We start from the raw sequence: 24,119 nt of genomic DNA, 5'->3' as shown, positions 1-24,119 counted from the left end.
TACTGAAAACATGCTATCTGTATGTTAATTGCAATATTTATGACAAACATTTGTTGTATAAGATTGCTTCTAACCTGTTGCCTGATTTCATTCAGCAAATGATTACCACAACACACACACACACACACACACACACACACACACACAAACACACACATACATACACACACACTATTCTGGGTCAGGAGTGTTCAACTGTAGCTTAAGTTTTCCTGCCTGGCCCACAGTCAGGACAAATCTCTATCACCTGCCAGTCTCACAGCCACTCAGACCCGACCAAGTAAACACAGAGACTTATATTGCTTACAAACTGTATGGCTGTGGTAGGCTTCTTGCTAACTGTTCTTACAGCTTAAATTAATCTATTTCCATTAATCTACACCTTGCCACATTGCTTGTGGCTTACCGGCATCTTCACATGCTGTTTCTCATCGTGGAGGCTGGCAGTGTCTCTCTGACTCAGCCTTCCACTTCCTAGCTTTATTCTCCTCCTTGTCCCACCTACACTTCCTGCCTAGCCAATGGCCAATCAGTGTTTTATTTATTGACTAATTAGCAACACATTTGCCATACAGAACATCCCACAGCATTCAACAGTATATAACTTAAGATTAAATCTATGCATTAGCTTAGGTAGTAAAAATTGATTACATGTGAAATCCAAGATAAGTAAAGTTGAATGTAACATTGTTCTCTTAAAGGCAGGTTGAGCTTAAACATACTGAGCACACAGTAGGGTAGCAGGTTAAGCCTGATGTGATCTCAAGGTGCATTATTAACTTGGCTCTGAAGTCCAGCAAAAATTCAATATCTTTGAATGTAAAAGATATTTTTATAAAACTGTATCACTACAGAAGAGGGTAGAAAGATTATGAGAGCCAGAGCTGGTGGATGATCTCAAGGACACAGTAACCTCTAGACACAACAGGGAAGATTATCATATGAATCCACACCAATGGTGACAGTAGCACAAGCTGACACAATGCCAGCATGGAGGAGGAGAGATTGGCACAAAGTCCATCTTAGCTGAGGAGCTATTGGTATTGATAGCTGCCAGGAAAGGACGAGTAAGTTTTCTTTAATGGTGTGATCCCTTGTATATTGACCACACTCTATGGCAGGCCACATGTCCAAGAGCAGTTGGCCAACACAAACTGGACTCAATGGGTTTTAAGGAAAGAGAGTGAGAGAGCAAGAGAGAGTAATAGAGAGTGCGAGAGAGTGATAGAGAGAGAGAGTGATAAAGAACGAGAGAGAGTGAGAGAGAGTGAGAGAGAGCAAGAGAGAGTGATAGAGAACAAGAGAGATAGAGAGCAAGAGAGAGTGATAGAGAATGAGAGAGAGAGTGAGAGAGAATGAGAGCAATAGATCAAGAGAGTAAGCAAGAAGAGATTCAAGAAAGTTGGCTAGACAGTGGTAGATCTAGGAAGAGTTAGAAAGGGGTATGAATATGATCAAAATATGCTGAATGAAACTCTCAAAGAATTAATAAAACTATTATTTTTTTAAATAGAGAAAAATCATGAATAGAAAATTTATATGAGGAAGGATCTATAAAACACTGATGCTATCACTAGAGAAGGGATATAAGAAATTCAAACACATTTATAATCTATAATAAAAAATAATAGTAAGAGCTAATATTTACATACTATATGCTCACTCTTAATTTTTGTTTTTAAATTGATTTAACTTTTACAATAATTCTATAGTTATAATACTTCTATACTTAAAACAAGAAACTCCTCTGTTAATCTAGTTCAATAAGTAAATTCACTCACAAAAAATTGAAATTATTCCTGCCACACATAATATGATGACTTTACTTTTAGTCAAGGCAAGGGTATTAAGAATCTTTACTTGGGAAAGAAAACATCAGCAACAAGAAACCAAAACCAGGCCAGTGGGATGGCTTAGTGGGTGAAGGCACTTGTTGCCAAGCCTGACTGACCAGAGCTGGTGGGAGGAGAGAACTGACTCCTGCAAATTGCCCTGTGACCATCACATGTGTACAATCACATGTGCGCATACAATAAATAAATAACTAAATAAATGTAAAATAGTTTAAAACCCACAAAAACCAGTGCAAGTGGTCAATAACAGTGAAAGTAACAAAACCTAACATTTGTTAATCATTTGTCATTATTCAGATAGTGTCAATTTTTATATTAATTTTCTTCACTGAAGATTCTATGAAGAAGTACTTTCCATTTTTCTATTATCATCTTACAAAGAATGCAAATTTCAACTAAAATTTAAGTTGAAAAGATGTAATTCCAAACAAAATTCAGTGTTTTTTGTTAGCCTTAACACAATGGCAGAATGAGAAATCTGAGAATCTACTTTTCATTGTAAATAATTTATTGAACTATAATAAATGGATAAATTTATTTTGTGGAAAAGTTATGTGATCTTTGTCAGGCTTCTGCCCCCTTTTTATAATGATTATCCTTGTCACAATATCACCACAGGAGAAAGAAATTAAAAAACTGTTAGATTTCTCTATAACTGGACTGTGTGTTAGGGGCTACCCAAGCAAATGGCTTCTCTCTTATCCATCTTGGAGTACTGATAGAATCTGACATGTTCTAGATACCTAGAAGTCACAAAAAATCAAATACTGTGATTTGAACTAGCATACAAGCACTCATTATAACCTTTTCACATGGCCCCAGAGAAGGTAAATAAATAAAAATGCCAATATTCCAGCTCTTCTCTGGGAAAGGAAAAAGAGATAGTGTGTCTAATGCTGCAGTATTTTCTGGGGTGGGGGGAACTGCCAGAGGAAACTGTTTCTTCCTTGCCTCTGTGAGTGCTGACGTGACTTAGCACACTAGATGTCTGGGGATTCATTACTGAGAAAACAGCTGTGGGGTGTGTTGATTAGCAGAGAGTTTCTGAGAGGCTCCTAGAACTTCTAGCCAAGTGGATTTAAAAGTTGTTTTCCTCTCCAAAGTCAATCCTAGGGCTAATAGGAGTGATTCTATTAAGAAACAGCTTTTAAGAAATATTTCTTCAGAAACTGACCTTACTGCAATGGAGATAGATGACTTACCTGATAGAGAATTCAAAACAGTCATCAAAAGATGTTGAATGAGTTTGGGAGAACAATACACCAATAAAGTAAAAATTAAAATAAAACTTGAGGGGGGGCTAATAAATACAGAAAAAAAAAGCTGTTGGTAATGACTCAGCAGGCAAATGATTTGTTGTGCAAGTGTGAGGATTGATGGCCCATCTGTGATCACAGTATGCAAAGTCAGAGAGAGGGAACCCCAGAGAGAGCTGGTAGCTAGACTAATTGAAACAGTGAACTTCTTGTTCAGTGAGAGACCCTGTCTCAGTACAGAAAGAAAGTGGTCAAGAACGTCACCCGCCAGCAATGTTGGGCCTCCACATGCATAGGCATGCTCACATGCATGAGCACCTACACACATGTGAACAAATATACATACATGCATACCAACTAACCATACATATGGGAAATAAAAATAAATATTAAAAAGGAGATCATAAAAAATTTTGGGTCTGAGGGATACAGTAAATGAACAGAAAAATCCACTAGATGATTTAATAGTGATTAGTTCAGGAAAAAGAATCAGAAAAATCTCGGGTCAGTGGTGGCACATATCTTTAATCTCAGTACTAGGGAGGCAGAAGCAGGCAGATTTCTGTGATTTTGAGGCTAGCCTGGTCTACAAAGCAGGTTCTAGGACAGCCAGGGCTACACAGAAAAACCCTGTCTCAAGAAACCAGGGGGAAAAAAGAAAGAAAGAAATCAGAAAGGTCAAAGACAACAAAAACATTATGTTACTATAAATTATTTTGTATATACCTTAAGGGTAACATAAAAACTCTCTGTGGAGATACACAAAAGGAAAAGAGAAAGAAATCAAAGTGTCTCAATGAAAATATCAAGAAAATACATAGGAATGAACAGGAAAAGATTTACCAAACACGCAGAATATTAATTATGGAAAATTCTATGTCTTTTCCTGTTAACAACTGTTTTAAATGTATGTGGGTTAAACTCTTCAGTCAAAATACAAAGTATGACTTAAAGTATAAAAATTAAAAAAATTAAAAAATTAAAAAACAAGCCCAAGTACAGGCTGCCTGGAGGTTCACTTTAACTTTTGAGACACATATGTGTAAGCCTTAAGTGAAGCCATGACAAAGGATATCCCATGCAAATGGTGACTCAAAGACAGAGATAAGTGACTATACTTGTAACAGAAAAAAAAATAGACTTTAAGTCAAAATATTTATCAAGAGAAGGGTACTATATATCAAAGAAAAGTCCAATTCTATAGAAAGGTAAACAGTTAAAAATGGACATGATTGCAAGATCAGAGTACCAGGAGATATAAAGCAAATACCGACCAAACAGAACAGAGCAATAGCAATGCACAGTAGCAGAGAACTTCTTTATAGCACTTTAAATGATGATTAGAAGATCCAGAGAGAAAATCAAGAAGGATACAGCAGACAACACTGTCGATCACCGGGGCCTAACAAATAGGCAAAGAAGATCTACTTAACAACAGCACATCACACATTCTTCTTAAGTGCTCATAAGCAGTTAAAGGTGAATATTATTATGGAAAAATGCTTTTTTTTTTAACCACTGTAGTATCAAGCTAGAGATCACAACAGAAAGAAAATTGAAATGAATAGATTCTTGTAAGTATACAAAACTGAGTAAGAAAGAAACAGGGTAGTTGAACAGACCAATGGCTTTAACTGGGAAGGATATAAATCAGTAATAACTCTCTCAACGGCAACAAAAAGCTCACGACACAATGGCTTTATTTGTGAATTAAACCACAAATTAAAACAATTAACATTTCTCAAACTCTTCCAGATATTTGAAGAGGAAGAAATAATTTCAAAAACATTGTATGAAACCAGCGTTACTGAGATAGCAAAATCTAATAAAGATACTATAGCAGAAGAGATTTCTAGAACAAATGCCTAGATAAATATATTGATGTAAAATTCTCAATAAGATATTAGTAAAGTGTATTGACCAGTATATTAAAGGATTGTGTACTCTGGTTAACTTGGATTTATAGCTGGGATGCATGTATGGTTCAACAAAATTTAATGTGATATACTACACTAACATTGAAGGATACAATATGATCACTTCAATAGATTTAGAAAAATACAGAGAATAATCAATACCTTTTTATGATTGAAAACTCCCAGTGAACTCAGAAATGATGAAAATTATTTCAACATTCTATGGGGTCATGTGTGGAAAACTTGTAATTTGATCATACATAATGGTGAAAACTGCAAAGACCAGAGAAAAGACAAGGAGTCAACTGTTACTACTTCTATCTCATGAAGATCTGATATTGAAAGTGCTAGGCATAGCAATTAGCAAAAAAAAGAGGAATGTAAATAAAACAGAGACAAGTAGAATGATTCGTATTTGCTATCTGTACAATATGAGACAAATACTAAAGATGCCACAATGGAAAAAATACCAAGGCAAAACAAAAGAAAACAACATCTCATGAGACTTCTTAGGAAAACATAGTGTAGGTACAACATATAAAATCAGCATTAAAAAGTCACATTTCTGTATATTAACAGAAAATTATATTCATTTACAGTAGCCTCAAAATGAATAAATTGCTTAGAGAAAAATTTAAGTAAGGAAATAAAAGTTATGGTCTTGTTCCAGTTTGCTTTCTGTTTCTGGGATAAAACAGGGACCAAACCACACCTGGGGAGGGAAAGGTTTATTTCAGCTTTATCTACAGTCCATCATTGAGGGAATCCGATCCAAGAACTCAAGCAGGAACCTGGAGGTGGTAATGAAGCAGAGGCCATGGAGGAAAGGCGGTTATAGGTTTGCTCCTCATGGTTTGCTCATTCACCTTTCTTATATAGTCCAGGGCCATCTGTTCAGAAATGATGCAGCCTACTGTGGGCTGGATCTTCATAAACCAATTAACAAGAAAATTCCACACAGATATGCCCACAGACTGGTCTGGTGAAAGCAATTTCTCAGTTTCTTAACCTTTTCCCAAGCACTCAGTTTTAAATGTCCAGTTTTTGCAATGTAACCCTTGAAACGATTCCAATATTGTGCATTGCTCTTTTTTGGTTTTTGCCTTTCTATAAACTGTTAAATCTGACAATGAACTAGAATTTGCTAACCCTCCTGTGTACTATGATCCCAGCATACCAGAAGATAGAAAACTATTAACATCTGTGAGGGAAACTGAAACAGATGACTGCGAGAAGACATGGGAGCTTGACATCGAATACCATGTAAAGCCTTGCAGTATTGTTGAGCCACTCTGCGTTTAGCAACAGTCCAAAGCTCTGCTTGGTAGTGAGTAGATTCATGTAACTCTTTTAGAGTATAAAGGCATTAGTAACCCATTGAGTTACATTGAGTTACAGTTACAAAAAATGATTGGCTCTGAAGCTGTTTCTGGAGGTATAAAGATAGGAACATCTTCCCATGCATCTGCCCATGGGGAAAGATGTTAGTCTTCTGAGACTCTTAGCCTTACCCACATATACACAACTCCATTAGTACTGCTATCTATGAATGTGAATTATAACAATACATATATATGTATATATATGCACTAACATATTTGCTGAATTTTAAAGGGCTGTGAGAGCTGGAGTGAGGCTGTAGTTTATAATGTATATCATGAAATGAAGAACAGATGATCTGAGAATGAACATTTGTTGGAAAGATCTCTCTGGGCTTAAATATTTATTTTACTTCCTCCAGCTCCCTCCCTTTTGACAGAGTATTATGCTTGCCAAAATCTACAGTATGAAACCATGCAAAGTTTGTGACAAAATCACCTCAAATTGCTACCATAAATTATTACCTCCTACATAGTCTTTCTCTGTAGTGTGCAATTAATCAAGAAAACGACTTATTCTTTCTAATTAAGGAGTTGCCTTGAAATATTTTATTTAGGTGTGAAAAGGGGTGTTCATTTCCAGGGGAAAATGCAGGGTCACCCTGCACAATGTACTGTATGTTCATTTCTGTCTCCAAAGTTTGATTCCAAGAAAGGGACGCCCCTTCTTGTTCAGGCCAAGTGAGAATCCAGGGTTGTAAAAATTCCAGATTGTGAGAATCATCTTAAAGAAAATCTTGATGATGAATTCACAATGCAGGTTTTTGGGAGACTTTGGAGAACTAACTTTCTTTCCTTCTATTTTTCAGGGAATGTGAAAGTTCCGTGGGCTTTCTGATATTTCTTAGGTATTTAAGGGTTAAGGTAAATTTATCCTCAGCTCCTCCACCTTCACAGTGCAAATATTGACCTGTTTAGTCATCCTTTCATCCATGCATCCTTCCATTCTCCTGTCCATAGCCCTTTTCAACTTAGAGTACCTGTTTATTGAGAACTTACCAAATGTGTGTAGAACATGATCCTGAAATTTCAAATAGGAGAGATGATTTCTGGCATTGAAAAGCCTGTACATCAGTAGAGATGCTCAAAATGCCATTTACTTCACTCTTTTTAAAAACCTGCTTGAGGACTAAGCAAGGGGCCATATCAGAATAAAACTAATCAGTGCTGCACAGGAGATCTCTTGGATTCCATCTTCCATGGCCCTAGAGGCTCATAGTTCACCAAGTGCCTCCTGTGGGCACACATTTTGACCCAGTCATGTAAGAACTTCGTGTTCCTTGCACATTTGGTCCTTGAAATTTCTTGTCTAGATGAGCTCATTCATGTTCTTTCATGGGTCCTGAACAAGCTTTTTCTAATTCTAGAGCCCAGATCAAATTCCAAATTTTCCAGGGAAATATTCTTTTTTTTCTTATTTTCTCCTTTCCTTTCCCCCTTCCTCTCCTTTCCCCTTCCTCCCTCCTTCCCCCATTCCTCCCTCCCTCCCTCCCCTCCCTTGCCCCTCTCCCTTCCCTCCCTTCCCTCCCTCCCTCCCCTCCCTTGCCCCTCTCCCTTCCCTCCCTTCCCTCTCTCCCTCCCTCCCAGTGCAAAAGTAACCTGGGGATTTTTCCTAGCCCTCTTGCCCCCTCTGCTTTTGTGTATGGAGGAGTACCCTTGCTACTCTAAGAATGTGGAGATTTGTGCCACTAAACTTTGAACCTTAATAAAAATATAATCATGCTTTGCAAACAGTGTTTGAAGGCTAGAACTTGCTTCACTCTTCCACAATGTATTTTCAGAATTATCCTTTTAAAGCATGAAAAGGATTGTACCATTCTCATGTTTAAAAGCAGCTACTGATTCTCCAAAGCCCTTTAGAAGAATTGCCACATTTTGAGCCTGGCAGTCAAGGTCATTCAAGACCTGGCTTCTGTTTAACCTTCTGGTGGCACCTTACTAATCTTCTAAGGCCTTCTGAATCTCATGAAATTCCTTAGGCTTATGTGTGCTCACACATGTAAGCCTTTGCATGGCTATTTTCTTCCTCTGAAATACATCCATCTCCATGTTCTACCTGCAACCTCCTGTCCTATTTACCGTTCCATTGCCGTGGAAAAAAACACCATAATAGTGTGACAAAGCAACTTACAGCATTTAGCTATTTAACCTGGGGCTTGCTTACAGTTTCAGAGGGCTAGTCTACGGCAATGCAGGTAGAGAGCAAGGTGGCAGGAAGGCAGGCATGGCACTGGAGAAGTGTCTGAGATTATATCCAATCTGAAAATTGCAGGCAGTGTGTGTATGTGTGTGTGTGTGTGTGTGTGTGTGTGTGTGTGTGAGAGAGAGAGAGAGAGAGAGAGAGAGAGAGAGAGAGAGAGAGAGAGAGAGAGAGAGAGAGAGAGAAACTGGGCCTGGCATGGGTTTTTGAAACCTCAAAGCTTACTCCCAGTGACACACCTCCCCCAACAAGGCCATACCTCCTAATCATTCCTAAACAGTCCACCAGTCCACCAACTAGAAAACAAACATTCAAAAATATACAAGCCTATGGAAACTATATTCATTCAAACCATTATACCTCCCAATCATCTTCCAGGTCTCATTTTGGAGTCACTTTCTTTAGGGAAGCTTCCTGGTCCCACAAGATCAAATGTCCTACATGTCGTCCCATAAGTTTTTTGCATTTTTGCTAATGAAGCATACTGGGTATCCTTCCTATGTTCACATGCAATAGGTTAGAACAGCATGTAACTGTATCTAGTAAATGCTTGTTTAGTTAGGGAGGTTGAGTTCAGTTGCCGTAATTTCCCTCAGGAGATGCAGAGTCTGGCTAGTCACAATTATGATTCACCACGTGGTCAAATAGCACATAGGATCTGGAGAGAAGCAAGTGATAACTGCAGCCATTTATCTCTATCCAATATGTACAGTTCCAATTTTTCTTGATTTTCATTTTAAACATAGTTTCTATAATTGCAGTAAGTATAGATCCAAAGTACCTATTTGCCAAGAGCTATATCAGCAATGAAAAGCTTAGGGCTCAAGCTAGACTGAGCAGTTTTTCTTTGGATTAGATTCTTTATGTCTCAAGAAACTACTAAACTCTAATTTGACCCACAGACAACTTTCTCAGTAGCTGTGCCAACAGTGACCGTGACCTTGGTGATCATGTCATTCTTACAGGATAACCAAATTCTAATAGCTATTGTTAAGTGAACTAATGGATCCAGGGTCAGTGGATCAGCCCCCCTAGAAGTGACTGCTTGTGAAAGATGTGTGTGATTCACAAATCAGAACAAGTCAAACTGGTTTCTTTCATAACCAGTGTGTATGTGTGCACATATATACACACACATGTGCACTTGTGTGTAAGTGGACATCATTCCTGTAATTGTACATTAGATTTTAATATGAATCCAACTACATGCTGGACTCACAGTTTGGAGGAGTAGGGACTTCTAAGTTACATAATTAAAACATAGCTCATATTCCTTTGTTTTTTAAAAATGATCAACAATTTGCACATTTGAATGGAAAAAAATCTCAGAAAACTAGGGAAGAAGGTCTTTAGAAATGATGAAGAGACTCCTCTGTGTCTAAGCAAGGCCTCAGTGATGAAAGAGGTACATTTACTCAGTTCCTTAAAAAGTTCAGAGGGGAAGATTCTGTGGCTCTTTTTAGTTACTAGAAACTTGGCTTCCTCGAAGCCCATCATTTCTTCTGTAATTACCCCAGCTGCAGCCCTCTGAGCTCCTGTTTTCCTTGGGATCTTGACTCAAAGTGACAACATTGTTGAGCTGTAACAAATGAAGCAAGCTTTCAACTGTCAGCACTGAGAGGCTAGGCAAGAGCGGAAGATATGAACAAATGAAATCTAACATTTCCTCTGAAAATCATAGCTACTAATAGCTTTTACTTTTTTCTTCAACAAACCATTGAAAGGTTACTGAAAGCAAGGAGTAGATCTGAGTTCCTTAGCTTTTCCTCTTTACTCACTTACTCTGGTTGAGGTGAAAATAATCAGGGAGATTGCGAAGAATGTGAGCTGTGAGAGGTAGAAAAGCCACAGATGTGGATAAACTGGAAGCTACAGTATGTATTTACAAAAGTGTCCAGTCTGGGGCTTATTAATCTTTCTTTAATTGTCCTATGACTTCATTTAGCATTTGTAAGTTGTCCAATCACTGTGCATGCAATGACATTTTGGATGTGTGAAACACCCAGCCTTGGAAAGTGTTCTTCACTGAGCAAGGTAAAAGCCATTTTGAGCTTAAAGTTGGAGAATGACATGAGTAGATACTACAAAGAAACTTAAGTTGCCATTTTGTGTGTGTGTGTGTGTGTGTGTGTGTGTGTGTGTGTGTGTGTGTGTGTGTGAAAATGGGACAATAAAATCATAGTTGCTCCCAAGTAATTAAAACTGTAGCCAATTAAAACCACGGAAATTTACATAAAATAGAAGACCCTTAAATTTTGCATTTCCTGACTGCTAGGATTAAGTTTCCAAAGAAAGTGTGAATTAATGCAAACGCTAGGATGGCATCTCTAAAATCCTCTTCTACTTTTACCACCAAGAAGAGAATATAAAAAAGTAGAACTCCATGATGCCAGGCCAGTCTCCACTGCTTCTGTCACTTGTCCAAGGAATACAGCATGCTTAGGGCTTCGGAGAATGCAGCAAATTCTAGGTAGCACATGCAAGGCTCCGAAGGCAGTCTTTTTCTTTTTTTCCTTTTTTTTTTCTTTTTTGGTTTCTCGAGACAAGTTTTCTCTTTCTCTGCGTGGCTCTGGCTGTCCTGGAACTTGCTCTGTAGAGCAGGCTGGCCTTGAACTCAGAGATAGTCTTTAATTCTTAACTAATTGTTCTTTGCTGAGACTGTGGTTGAAGATCTAACTAGTGATAAATCCATGTCTTGACAGCTTGATTCTTAAGAAAGTTATCTTATGAACTGGAATTCTAGGCAGTTGAATTTGCAGACATTCCTAACTTACAATGATTTGCTTCGTAATTTTTATGTTACTTTATGCCAGAGTGAAATACTGACACATTCAGCAGAAACTGCACTCCAGATTTTGAATTGTGAATCTTTTCCTGTCTAATTACATGTGGTATGAAACTGTCTTGTGAGGGTGGGCAGCGGTGAGAGACTGCATATCCCAGTTAGCCATGACATTCTGTGGCAATCAGCTATGGTGGTCAGCAAGCTAAATGTATTAAAGGCATTTTTAACTTAAAATGCTTTCAACTTATGAATTAATCAGAATGCTATAAAGCCATCATAAGTCAAGCAGTATCTGCATGTGTTTATGCATACATTGTACATGGGTGTATATGTATGTATATGTATCTTTGTAGGCATATGTGAATATTACTGAACACATTTGCATGCATTTACACATGTGGATATGTAGTACAGAGACAACTTCATGTGACATAACCATGGACTTAACACTCAATGGTAGGAGATTTCTGACTGATTCTCTCTTTCCAAAGTGTAGCCAAATTTCTAAACAGTCTTATTAAATAAAAAACATGAAACCAAATATAGGGGTGAGAAAGCCTTAGAGTTCAGGGAAACAGTGAGAGCCACCAGCTAACTTTAACTCATCACACCATAGCTTCCAAAGAGAGCTACTTCCTGTCTACCCATACCTTTATTGCCTTGCTGTTCTGCCTTCTCATTGGCTCTTAGCCCAGCTACCTCACTTCCTTGTCACTGCCTGTCTGTACAGACCTCCAAGTCTCTATGGTTGGTACTGAGATTAAAAGCGTGTGTCACCACACCTGGCTCTGATCCCTAGTGTGTCCTTGAACACACAGAGACCCTGCCTGCCATGTGATTGGATTAAGGACCAGTGCTACCACTGCCTGACTTTTGAGTTAATGCTTGCTATTTCCACTGATCTCCAGGCAAACTTTATTTATTAACATACAAATAAAATATCACATTTCAGCACAAATAAAATATCACCACGCCAAAGGTTTTTGTGTCTCAATCCTTCCATGAGGCCTCCCTCTTTATCATCTGTAGGAGTCGTACAGGAACAGCTGGATAGTTCTTGTGACTCGAATGGAAAGTTTAGCTGTACCTTTCTTCTGTTTGTTCCCGCCCTATTGGGATCAAGGTGCTCCGACAGCAGTTGTATTAGTTACTTTTGTGTTCCTGTGAGCCAAATACCTGACAGAAAAAAAACTTAAGCTAGGAAAGATTTGTTTGGCTTGTACATTTCAGTCCATCGCGCAGGAAAGACAGGTGCAGGTGGTGGTAGGAACCTAGATGCTGAACCCATGCACAGGAAGTTAGGACCGCAGAGGGCACGTGGAACCAGGGGCCCCTCTATGGCCTTCAAAGGCTGGATCTCAGTGACCTACTTCTGCCAGCTAGACTTTGACTCTTAAGGGTTCTGCAGTCTCCCAAAACAGCACCACCCACTGGGAGAAAACTTCAGACTGGGAGCCTGTGAGCCTACAGCAGTCCTTGTTGCTCACTGAGATCTCACATTCATGGTCCTGGGCTGAGGAAGCACAGGTGTCTACAGGACTATAAGGTCAGATATGTGCAAATTCATCTGCTTGGACCTTGAAAGCTTCAATGCTAGGTTTTTGGTCTCAACTGATGGTGTTAACTGTAAGAGAATGAAGGCATTTGGATTCCAGATGGACAGCTGCCCGTGCTTCCTTTACGATGACCGTGTGGAACAGCTCTCTGAGGTCGCCTCTTGGGCTTTGCTTGTTTGTCACTTCCCATCGTTGCCTGCTCATTTACCAACTATCTCACTGACGTTAAATATTTTGTAACCAACAAATGCAAATGCTTGTGCTTTACTTTTATGAAGATTCATGTAAGATACAATTTCCCCCAAATGTTTTGCATTTTAAAAGCTGGAATCATCTGTCAGAAATAAATGTCTATCTGCTAAATCAAAGATACAGAAAAACACAGTGCTTGAAAACTGCCTTTCCATAAGAACACAAGTTATAATGACCCATAAAACACACCCTCCAGCACAAACTCTTTATTCAGTTTAAATCACTTTTCATTTCTGTAGCCCACTCTCTCCTGACAAGAAATGCATTTATTATTTTTTATTTCTCTCAGATGAAGATCACTTATGAAAGTCAAAGTTTTATGGCTCAGCCATGTCGGAAGTATAGTTACTTTACATTTTCCTCATTGGCTTTCTAGCCGTAAGAGTCCTGTCCCATGTTGGGTTTCTGAGAGAGCATGCTGAGTAAGATGGGTGAGAAGGATGTGTATTATGGGTTAGTACTAATAGAATGGATCAGGATGAGCGAGAAGTTGAATTTCAGTTCAGCCTGTCATGTTCTGAGAGCTCTGGAGGGCATGCGTTACACCGGAGTTCTTCCACAGTGGCTGAAGGCCAAGCCCTTATGTTCTGGCTGCAAAGACATCTGTCCTGGTCCAAGCCTGGGAGACTGTGATCTTGGCTCAGCAGAGTATCTGCACCTGATTAGAATTTGTTGGAACAAATTTTGAAGAAGTTGGCAACTGGAAGCCATTTGCTGAAGGTACTGCTCACATCTGGATGTTCACTCAGTCTTTGAAGGAGGTATGACTTTCACATCTCTGTGTCCACCCACAGCATACAGATTAGGTTATCATAGCAGGTTTTAAGTATGGATCTCATGCTTTCTCTATGTATATGTGAGAACTAGAATAATAGTGACTTGCAAACTCTTGGATGGAGGTTTAAGGAAGGCTTTCCCATGTATAATAGGTGTTTGGCTAAATAGTCTTGTCCTCCACCCACTAGCTACCAGTGGTGGTCTCCCTACCTCTTCCTCAGGTTATGACAATCATAAATGTCTGCAAATTTTGGCAAATTTCTCCTGGAAGACAAAAACTTTCCCTAGATAAGAACTATTGTGTTATGTGGACAAGAGGCAAATGTGTGGTTTTGTTTTCATAATTTAAATTAATGATATGATTTAACAGGGAAAATAAAAATCTATCTTCTATATTATAAAGATTCATTCCCAAATATGGTATGATTCCAGAAGAATGCCTGGCAAACAGGTTAGGAGAGAAGGAATTCTGTGCTTAGAGCTAGAAGTTAGCAAGCAAACATTAAATTAAATAACTTTGTGTGTGAATAGATATGATAGTGCTGGCTGTCTTTTCCTTTACCTCCTGTCTTGACTCTGATGTATCTGTGGCCCCGGCAATTAATAACCTAGGTGAGGATATTGCATGGAAGCTGTGCTGGCTGCTCTTGTGTCAACTTGACACAAGCCTGAGTTCTCTGAAAGGAAGGAACCTCAACTGAGAAAAGGCCTCCATAAGATCCAACTGTAAGGCAATTTCTTAATTAATGATTGATGGGGGAGGGCCCAACCTTTTGTGGGTGGTGCCACCCCTGGGCTGATAGTTTTGGGTTTATAGGAAAGCAGGCTGAGCAAGCCATGGGCAGCAAGCCAGGAAGCAGCATCCCTCCATGGCCTCTGCATCAGCTCCTGCCTTCAAGATCCTGTCCTGACTTTCTCCAATGATCTGGAAGTGTAAGTCAATTAAACCCTTTCCTCCTCAACTAATCTTTCAATCATTGGGTTTCATTGCAGCAGCAATTGAAACCCTAACTAAGACAAGATTTGCAACCAGTTTAGTAACTGAAGTAAAAAGAAAAAAATAATCTAAAAAATTGAAATAGATGCTTTTATTCCCCACCCCATCCCCAACTCTGGATGTGGATGACATCAACTTCCATCTAGGTGCTTTCTCAGCAACTGATATTAGAGTGATGTTGGTATCTTATGTGCTTTTACAGGTTGATGTTTATCCTCTGTCAGGTGTGGAAATCAAGGACATGAAAACAGAATTTAGGTGCATCTAAATGACAGGCATTGCATTTCCACAAATGTCTTCCTCATGAGCACCGAGGAACTGACAGTGAGGATTACAGAATGTATGATGTGGGTTTCCCATAACCATATGAGCTAGAAACTGAAACTGTCTCTCCAAAAGAAGGGACAAAATTTTCTCTGCCCAGAAAATTTGTATTTAAGATGTCTACACGAAGTAAATAAGCTGCATCCCGTTTTGGAGCAGTAGAGTAACTATAAGATTAAGGAAAGGAAAAATAAGTTAAGTGAGGAAAGATAACCAAGAAGTCTTTTTTTGTAGAAAAAAACATATTTTAATTTTAGAAAGTTAAAAAAAGATAAAATTTGAAGCTTTATGTATTGATAAATAATTCATATTGCTTTTCAATGTTTGTCCTTTCACAATTTTGGCAGATATTTTTCTCCTTAACGAATTCTGAGCCTTTATTAGTATTATAAGATCTGCATTAGTATAATTAAATCTGCGGATATTTTGAGGTAGTCCATATCATGGATATAAACTAATTCAAAACGTCTAGCCCACTGCAAACATTGTTACTGCAAACTGTTTTTTTTCTTTTAAATAAGAAGCAAGGTTACCACTATGCAATGCTTTCATAAAACTTCTTACATTGAAAAGGGCCTGACTAAATCAAGGGTGGAACTCTACAGACACTGACTTAACTCAGAGCAATAAACATGGTTCCCACTGGCTCTTTATGGATGGATTGCTCAATAGGGGACACTGACTGGGTGGGTAATTCCACCAGCCAGCAGCCTCCAGCTTTGCTGGCCTACTCAGTAATGAATGTCCTTTTCTTAGGAGTGCTGGAGAGCTTGCCTGCTCCTGATACTGAGAGTGAACACTTCTCATTGTAGACAGCATGGTTATATTGAGGCTGTGATAGCAAAGTTTATCAGAAGTTTCTGTCTGCAAAGTTGTGTTCATTTCAACACTGTTCTTCTCCCATATCCTTTCTTCAGGTAGGACATTGTACAAGGAAGTTCTTTCAAGACAGAATTGATCCATTAGGGTGAATGTGTCCTGGCCTCCAAGATGCAGGAAGCAGGGTTGGATATGGAGATGTGGGAAGGTTACAGGAGATGGTTGAGAGAAGCAACAGAAAAGAAAATGACATGGGTAAATCCCCATGAAAAGCTTCCAGGTCTTTCCATCTTTGCTTAAGAAGAGTATTGGGACCTCTGGTTCCAGATTTCCCAAGACCTCTGTGTGGTTCTCTCATTGACTGTGTTGCTTGTTGGGGAGAATTAACTGCTGCTGTTAGTGTGCAGTATCTTGGTCAACACTGGAGACATAAATACTGGGACAGATGAGGACACTGTGCTAAGTTGAGTATTTTATTAGTACATTCCCAGAAAATGTCTCTTTCAGGGTCAGACAGGGTCCATAATTTCAGTTGAACACAGATCGTCAGTCACTCACAAGAGGTAGAAAGATCAGTCAGAGGAGAGAACCCTGAATGAGAGAATGGAGTTGAGGGAGAGCACCCACCTGCTTTACCTAGCAAAAGGTTGAGGGAATTTTTCCTATCTTTCTTTAAGGACCAACGGTCTAGAAAGACCAGATCTAAATATGAGAGTAATCAGAAACTGGGATTTGTCCATCTCTATCACAGGCCATGGACATAACATCTTTTCTTATTCCTCATGTAATCCCTGGAGGGTTGACATCACAGGAGATCAGAAGTTGGACAAATCTGTCAGTACCCTGAGTAACCTCTTCTATCTGAGACTGGCACTGCTTGACAAGTGTATCTGGGTCTCAGACTCAGATCCATTGTACCTTTCCAATCTGTGCCAAATTATAATGAGAAATATGTGTTGAGTTTACCAAAATGCTCATTGCATTATTATTTTATATTGTTTATATGATATTTATGTTATTTTCTCTCCTCTAGGTAATGTAAAGGAAAAGTAGCCTAGAGGTTATGGATATGGATGTGGTAGTAGATTCTTATCTGACTGTTTGACCAAGAGGAACAAATCACGTGTCTCTGAGGAACAGAAAATTTTCCACTCAGATCATAAGCTTGGTGAAATCCTACAACATTAATGCGTAAATTGTTATTATCGTAAGTCTTATGCAATAATATTTACCTTAAAAAGTTGTTTATTTTGCCAAGTATAGAGTGAGGTGGGGGAGGGGATTTTATGATTTGCACTTAGTTTCTTTAGTATTTGCTCAGCAGCATATTTCGGGTTTTCTGAGAAAATGAACAGATATATAAATGGGAAGATCTCAAGTTGGATGAAACAAATAAGTGAGGCTAGGGTGATGGCTCATTCAGCAAAGCACTGGCCACTCAACCAAGAAGACCTGAGTTTTGTTCCCTAGCGTCCATGACAAAATCACCAGAGCATGGTGGCCCATGTTTGTCACTCCAGTGCAGGGCGTGGCAGATACACCCAGATCTCCAGAGTTCAGAGAGTTAGTTGGATTAGTGAGCACAGGGTTTAGAGAGGTACGGATCTCCCAGAGTCCGGAGAAGACACTATGTCTGGCGTGGGATATCTGAGGGAAACAGTCTAAGTACACTATGTTCTTATATCTGTCAACTTTATTTCTCCAAGACAAAATTCTGTCTATATAGCTACAGCTCCGTCAGGCATTCAGGGCAGGAATCAATCTAGACACACTAAGCTCTTTGTCTGTCTACCTTATTTCTCTGGGATGAAATCCTATCTACACAGCTTCAGTTCCTCTTTGTCCCCTCTTTTGCTGTCCTCTCATAGTCCTGCTAACAACTAAGCTCTTGTGCTTCCAGCCTCGTCTTCATCCTCTGTTTCTTCGCCCTCCATCTCTACTTGCTCTCTACTCCTGGCTCTGATGAACTCTACAAGAGTTCTGCCTCACCATCTACATTACCTCTGTGTTCTTCTCTTCTCTCTGGTCATGCCCTTCTGTCTGCCTCTTCAGAAAATACCTGTTTGTTCTTCCCCTGGCCATGCGGTTCTCTGCCTCCTCAGGAAGGTTGCTCCACCCTACCTTCCACCTTGATGTGTAAAAACCTCTCTTGGTCTCAGTCAATTGCTCTGGAGAGCCACTAGGCCTCAAGGCAAGGGGATGATCTGAGCTTCATTTGCACAAGAAACAAAGCTATACATCTACCACCTGCTTGGCTTTGCCTACATGACTTTATCCAAGCACTGGCCCAAGCAGGAAGTTGACACACACATTCTATGGGAATTGTGAGCACAAGAAATTCATACCAAGGCACAGCTGAATATTAAGCTCTGTAACACCAAATAGTCCATGCTAGATGGGTTCCCACTTGACTGACCCTTGGCCTGGTCAGGGTATAGCTTTAATACACAACTGGACTCCTTATTACATATTCTTGTGGCTTCCCACAGAGAGGCTCTGTCTCAAAACTGCAAAGTGAGAGTGATAGAGGAGAGTGTCGGCCTCTGGCCTTGGAACATCCACATGCACATGTACAGCTGCAAACACGTGCACACACACACACACACACACGCACACACACACACACACACAGAACAAACAATGAAGTTGAGAAGAATCAGTGATGGGATACTCTGTTTTCAGTGTCCTAAATACTGCATGTTCATTAACTAAAGGGAAAGTGATATAAACAAAGAAGAATAAAAAATTGGTGAGGTAAGTAATTTTTTTCCAGAGACCCCTTTGTTTTTATTTTTAACAATGTGTATTAACTCCAATTAGCTGTTCACAGCATATTGCCAAGTAGAGCTCTTAACAAAACAACTTAGATTTGTGTTTTCCCTGAGGACATTGTAGAAGTGTATTTGGGCTGGTTCATCATTTCTCATACAATATAGTTTGTACTGATTTATTCAAATTCTTGCCATTCAAAGTATGTGTGTGATCCAGTAACAAGAGTATCTCCAGGGAGTTTGGTAGAAAATTAAGAAACTTTGACCTAGATGACTCTTCATCTCAAACTGAATCAGAGACAAATGAGTTCATGCTTTATGGATTTATCTCAAGTTATGAGTTACCAGAGATAAAATTAATTAGCTTTTCTCCACGTTTATATCTGTTTACCTATCACAAATTGTGTGTGTTGGGGGTACAATAAGGGTGCACATTCTCATGTATGCCTACGGAAGCCAGTGGACAATCTGGGGTATTATCTGGGGTATCATTCCTTAGGTACTGTCCATCTAATTTTTGTTGTTGTTTGATTTTGAACAGGGTCTCTCATTGGCCTGGAGCTCACCATAAGCTAGTGATCCTTGGAGATCCATTTCAGGCATGTGCTACTTCCTTTCCTGGCTTTATAAAATAATGTGGGTTCTGGGTATTGAACTCAGGGCCTCATCCTTGTAAGACAAGCACTTTCCTGGCTGAGCTACCTTTCCCATCCAATTTTAATTTATCATCATCTATTTTAAAAAGACCTGGGTCATCCATTTTAGAGAAAAGCATACTGAGGTTATATCAAATGCTTTTCAATTATTTTAATAAGAATGACTGATAGGATCTATATGAAGGAGGTGTGACATCTTGACATTTCTTGTGTCTGGAATATTACCTCCTTTTTAGTCACTGATAATCATTTCCTCCAGCTCTCAGTAGAAACCTATACACAATGATTTATTCCTTGAACTAACAACTCTAGATATGTGTGTAATGGACATCTGGCCACTATTTGACTAATAGAAAATCCTCACATTCTGTAAAATGTATTCAAAGGCCAGGTGCAGTTTTTTTGTTCCTATAGGCAAGAATGTATAGTAGGAGATTATCACTTTCTACACTTTCCATTTCTTACATCTACTTGTCTTTTTGTGTGTGTGTGTGTTCTCAACAACAGCTTTAGGCAGTTCAAGCCTGTATGAGCCACAAGATAAAGTAAAAATGCTATGGGTAACATTTGAAACTCCCTTAAAAGAATGATATATTGATGAATCTTTTTATTTCTGTTTTCCTTGTAATGTGTAATGGAATCATCTGGTTGGTGTGCTTAATCCTACTTATTTAAAAATACTCCCCATTAAGGAATGACTCTTTACATGAAGGAGTATCTTTGACATTAATTTATTTGCATATGAAGCTCCAATTATTGCAAAATTGAACTAGAAATTTTCCAAAGGTCACATTACATCTGTATTGTTCACTGTTGTGTCCTCTAGCACCTAGAACAGTACCTTGAATGTGGCATGTCATAAATATTTTTTGCTTGAATGAATGAGCCTAAAATAGTAAAGTGCCTTCAAAAAATTTATTTAAACAGTTGAGATTCTTTCCTTATTGGTATCATTTTGCTAAAAGTGTGTTTGAGTAACAAATTTCTCCCTGGAAGTAGAATCTATTTAAAGACTTATCTCAACAAGAAATAATAGAAGCCAAGGCTAATCGTGAATTTTGAAAACACTCTGTAGGCCTCTGCAAGCATAGTTTACCTGTGGTTCACTTACTACACGGTTTTTCACTGGAATCACAGGCAAGGTGGTTTTTATCAGGCATCCTCCTCTTCCATTCCTTGATATGGCCCATAATGTTGGCTTACAAAGATGCCATTCAAAGAGATTTCTGCTTTTAACCTGTGGCCCTCCTGTTCAAGCATGGAAGCCAGTTTACCCAAGGTCGAGGTTCTGCTCTCCATTGTGGGATGTCTGCCTTTCACATTCATCTGGTAGACTCATAGCTGCCAATGTATTTTCCTCCTTTTCCCCTGGGGAGGAACATGCCATATTACTGGTGGTGTGTGTAGATGAGCAGACAGGAAGTGTGGAGTGGCAGCTTCCCTCTTGAGAAAGTGTTATGGACAGGGTAACTTCCATTCTCTCCTATTTCCCTTTAAAAGGACTGGAATGAAACCTGGTTTTCCTAAAGGAAAGCTGAATGCTATAGCTTAAAAGGTTATGAAATATTACTTTGAAATACATTTTAAAAGATTTTTTTATTTTCATTTTTGTTATCTCTGTGGGTGTATGAAACATGTGTGCAGATGCCTATGGAGGCCAGAAGTCACTGGAGTTGTGAGCCCCCTGACTTGTGTGTTTAGACCTGAACTTGGGTCCTCTGGAAGAGTAGCAAGCACTCTTAATCACTGAGTCATCTTTCTCACCCCAGAAATTAATTTTATAATATTAAATGAAAAAGGAACTCCACTTTCTTACACTTGACTATATTTATTTATAATTAACAACACTTTTTTCTTGTATATTAATAATCTTATCATTGTGTCCATCTGAAGCCCCATGGACAATACATTTATTCAGAAATCATGGTCTGAGGACTATCCTTTGTAAGTTTGCAAATTAAGAACTGTAACACATACATAGAAGAATATATTTATATATTTTAAAATAGTATTGAGTGAATTGGAACAAAAGATAATCATGTTTTGAGGGTTTCAAAAAGGACTCAGTTATACACCCAACTCTTAAGGATAACAAGTCCATGCAGTGTTTAAGGTAAGGGGCACACTCTAAAGGAAAGGATACGTGTGGAGGCAACATAATAGACTGGCAAATAGATAAGGGACTCCAGAAGTGAATTGTGACTGTCATTTCCAAGTTGTAAGATATCAACAGATTATTTTACTTTTTGATTTAAGATTTTTATCATCTGCAATAAGACAGAGATAGAGTGTGTGAGAGAGAAGGGGGGAGAAGCTACTTCACAGATTTCTTGCAATGATTACTTTAAATAATGCATGTAAATTCACGTACACATTGTCATCCACTAAGCCCTAAACATCAGCTCTGACGATTTCACACTTAATATTACCTTGTAGTTTATCTGCCTGAAATTCCAACTGTCTTTTAATCAGTCTACATAAAATCAACATCACATTAAAGCAATTAAGGGTGAGAGTTACATCATATGTCCTGTGAAACCATGCTGTAAGAGTGAGTTGTTTAGCTAGAAGGGGAGCTTAGCAATCCACAAATCAGGGATATGTGGTAGTTTTACTTTTAGTTTTTGAGAATTATCCAAACATTTCCATGGTGGCTGTATTAATTTGAACTCCCACCAACAATGAATAAGTCTTCCTTTATTTCTACATTTTCTCCAACATTTGTTGTCAGAGTTATTGATGATAGCCATACTTTTTCTTCTTTTGCATTTGATCCTCAGTGAAACTGAGAGTCACAGAAAGGGAGCCAAGCACTTATGTTGGTAGTACCACCGGTTAATTCAAAGCCTCACAGACACAAAAAGTCACTGTAGTTGTGCTGGTTGCCCCCAAACTAATTGGTTATAATATCACCCTTACTAGTCAAATAGATAAATTTCAAGTTAAATAATTCACAATTTTTTGGCTGTACTACACCAGTGGTGAACTAAATATTACAACTCAAGCCATTCTGTTGCTACAGATGCTTATTCCAATGAGGATGGTGACAAGGGCCAGGAGTAGAACTAGTTAAACATACTTCAGGCATCGCTATTGGAGTTAGGCCCAGAGTAATAGGAGAAGCCTATTACCTTAACACTGAGAATCTAATACAAGGAAGTTAAATTATTTAGTGAAGCTTGACAAGACATGAAAAGTTCCCAAACTATTGCGAAGCTGAAGACTGTTGGAAGCTTTTTGGTTCTAATAACCCAGTCTATTCTCTTCAGATCTGGTAGGGGCTTAGAGAACACAGGATAGATGGGGTTATTAGAACCTAAAAGCTTGAAGGAGATATCAGTAGGACAAAACTCCATATCTCTGAGTTGGAGTGGGATTTCTTCTTGGCTGGTGCTGGCATCTGGTGGTCTGTGTATCTGTGTACCTGTGTACCTGTGTACCTGTCACTTAGATTTACAGAGAGTAGACCCTGGCTGCTGTGGGCATCTCTGATAGAATGGTGGTATACCTAAAATCTGGATTTGATGGGTAATTCTGTGATTTATCGGAATGATCAGGATAAAGAGTAGGCGTTGTTGTACAATGCAATATGATGCTGTCAGGAGCCGAAATTCCAACCTAGCAAAACCACTCCTTTCCTCTTACAGAGCCAGTATTTAACAGAGCTGGCTACCAAAACAGAAGTATGGTCTTCAGTGACTCAGTTTTAGCCTCATAGAGTTGTAGAGGGATGTATTTGAAGCTGAGATCCTAGGAAAACACCCGGTGCAGACTGGGCTTATGTAGTGGTGTGTAGGGTGGAGGGATGGCGGAGGGATGGCGGAGGACCAGAGGTCCCCTGAGATCTGTCTGGGAAGCGTAGGACAGGGTGGATGACTACTCTCATGGAAACCTAATCCAAAGTGACAAAGAAGCACAGGAGAGACTGAGATTAAAGTGAGGCATATTTATTCCTGCTTTGGCATTAAAGGACCAAGATAAGGAAAGAGTCTGAGGGCCCATGTTGATGTTTAAGATGTTTTAGAGACTAAATCCCATGCTCCTTGAATGGACAAGTGAGCCTCAATTTAGTTAGAAGGGCAGAAATGAGAAATGTTTACATATTGTGTGTTTTGACTTTAAGGGGTTTAGCAGTTCTCAAGACAGTCTACATTTCTATTACGAAAAATTGCCACTTACCCAAGCCTCTCAAGACTCTTTGTCAACTAGAGACAGTTGTTCTCTAGTTGGTAAGGAATGGTAAGAAATATTTGCCCACATCTCAGCACCACAATGCCTTCACTGTTATTCATGGGGCCTGACAGCCTGTCCATCACTTGCTTCTCTAGTGCTGCTCAATACCATTCATTTTCATCATCCAAAGAACGTAAATGCTGCTAATGCAAGATTCTCCCTAGACCAATTAAGATCACCTGGAGATAGGGAAGGGCACTGGTATTTGTCTTTTAAAGTTCTCTGTGCTACTCTAATGCCAGCCATAGTTATAAACCATTTGATATGAAAAATATAGGACTCAATTAATCTGGTTTATTTTTCAATTGAATTAAAGATTTTAGTTACTTACCAGGTAAGTGCTGA

The sequence above is a fragment of the Peromyscus eremicus genome, chromosome 5, assembly GCF_949786415.1.
Source record: "Peromyscus eremicus chromosome 5, PerEre_H2_v1, whole genome shotgun sequence".
In the NCBI taxonomy this organism is placed as follows: Eukaryota; Metazoa; Chordata; class Mammalia; order Rodentia; family Cricetidae; genus Peromyscus; species Peromyscus eremicus.
This window is presented reverse-complemented; position numbering follows the sequence as displayed.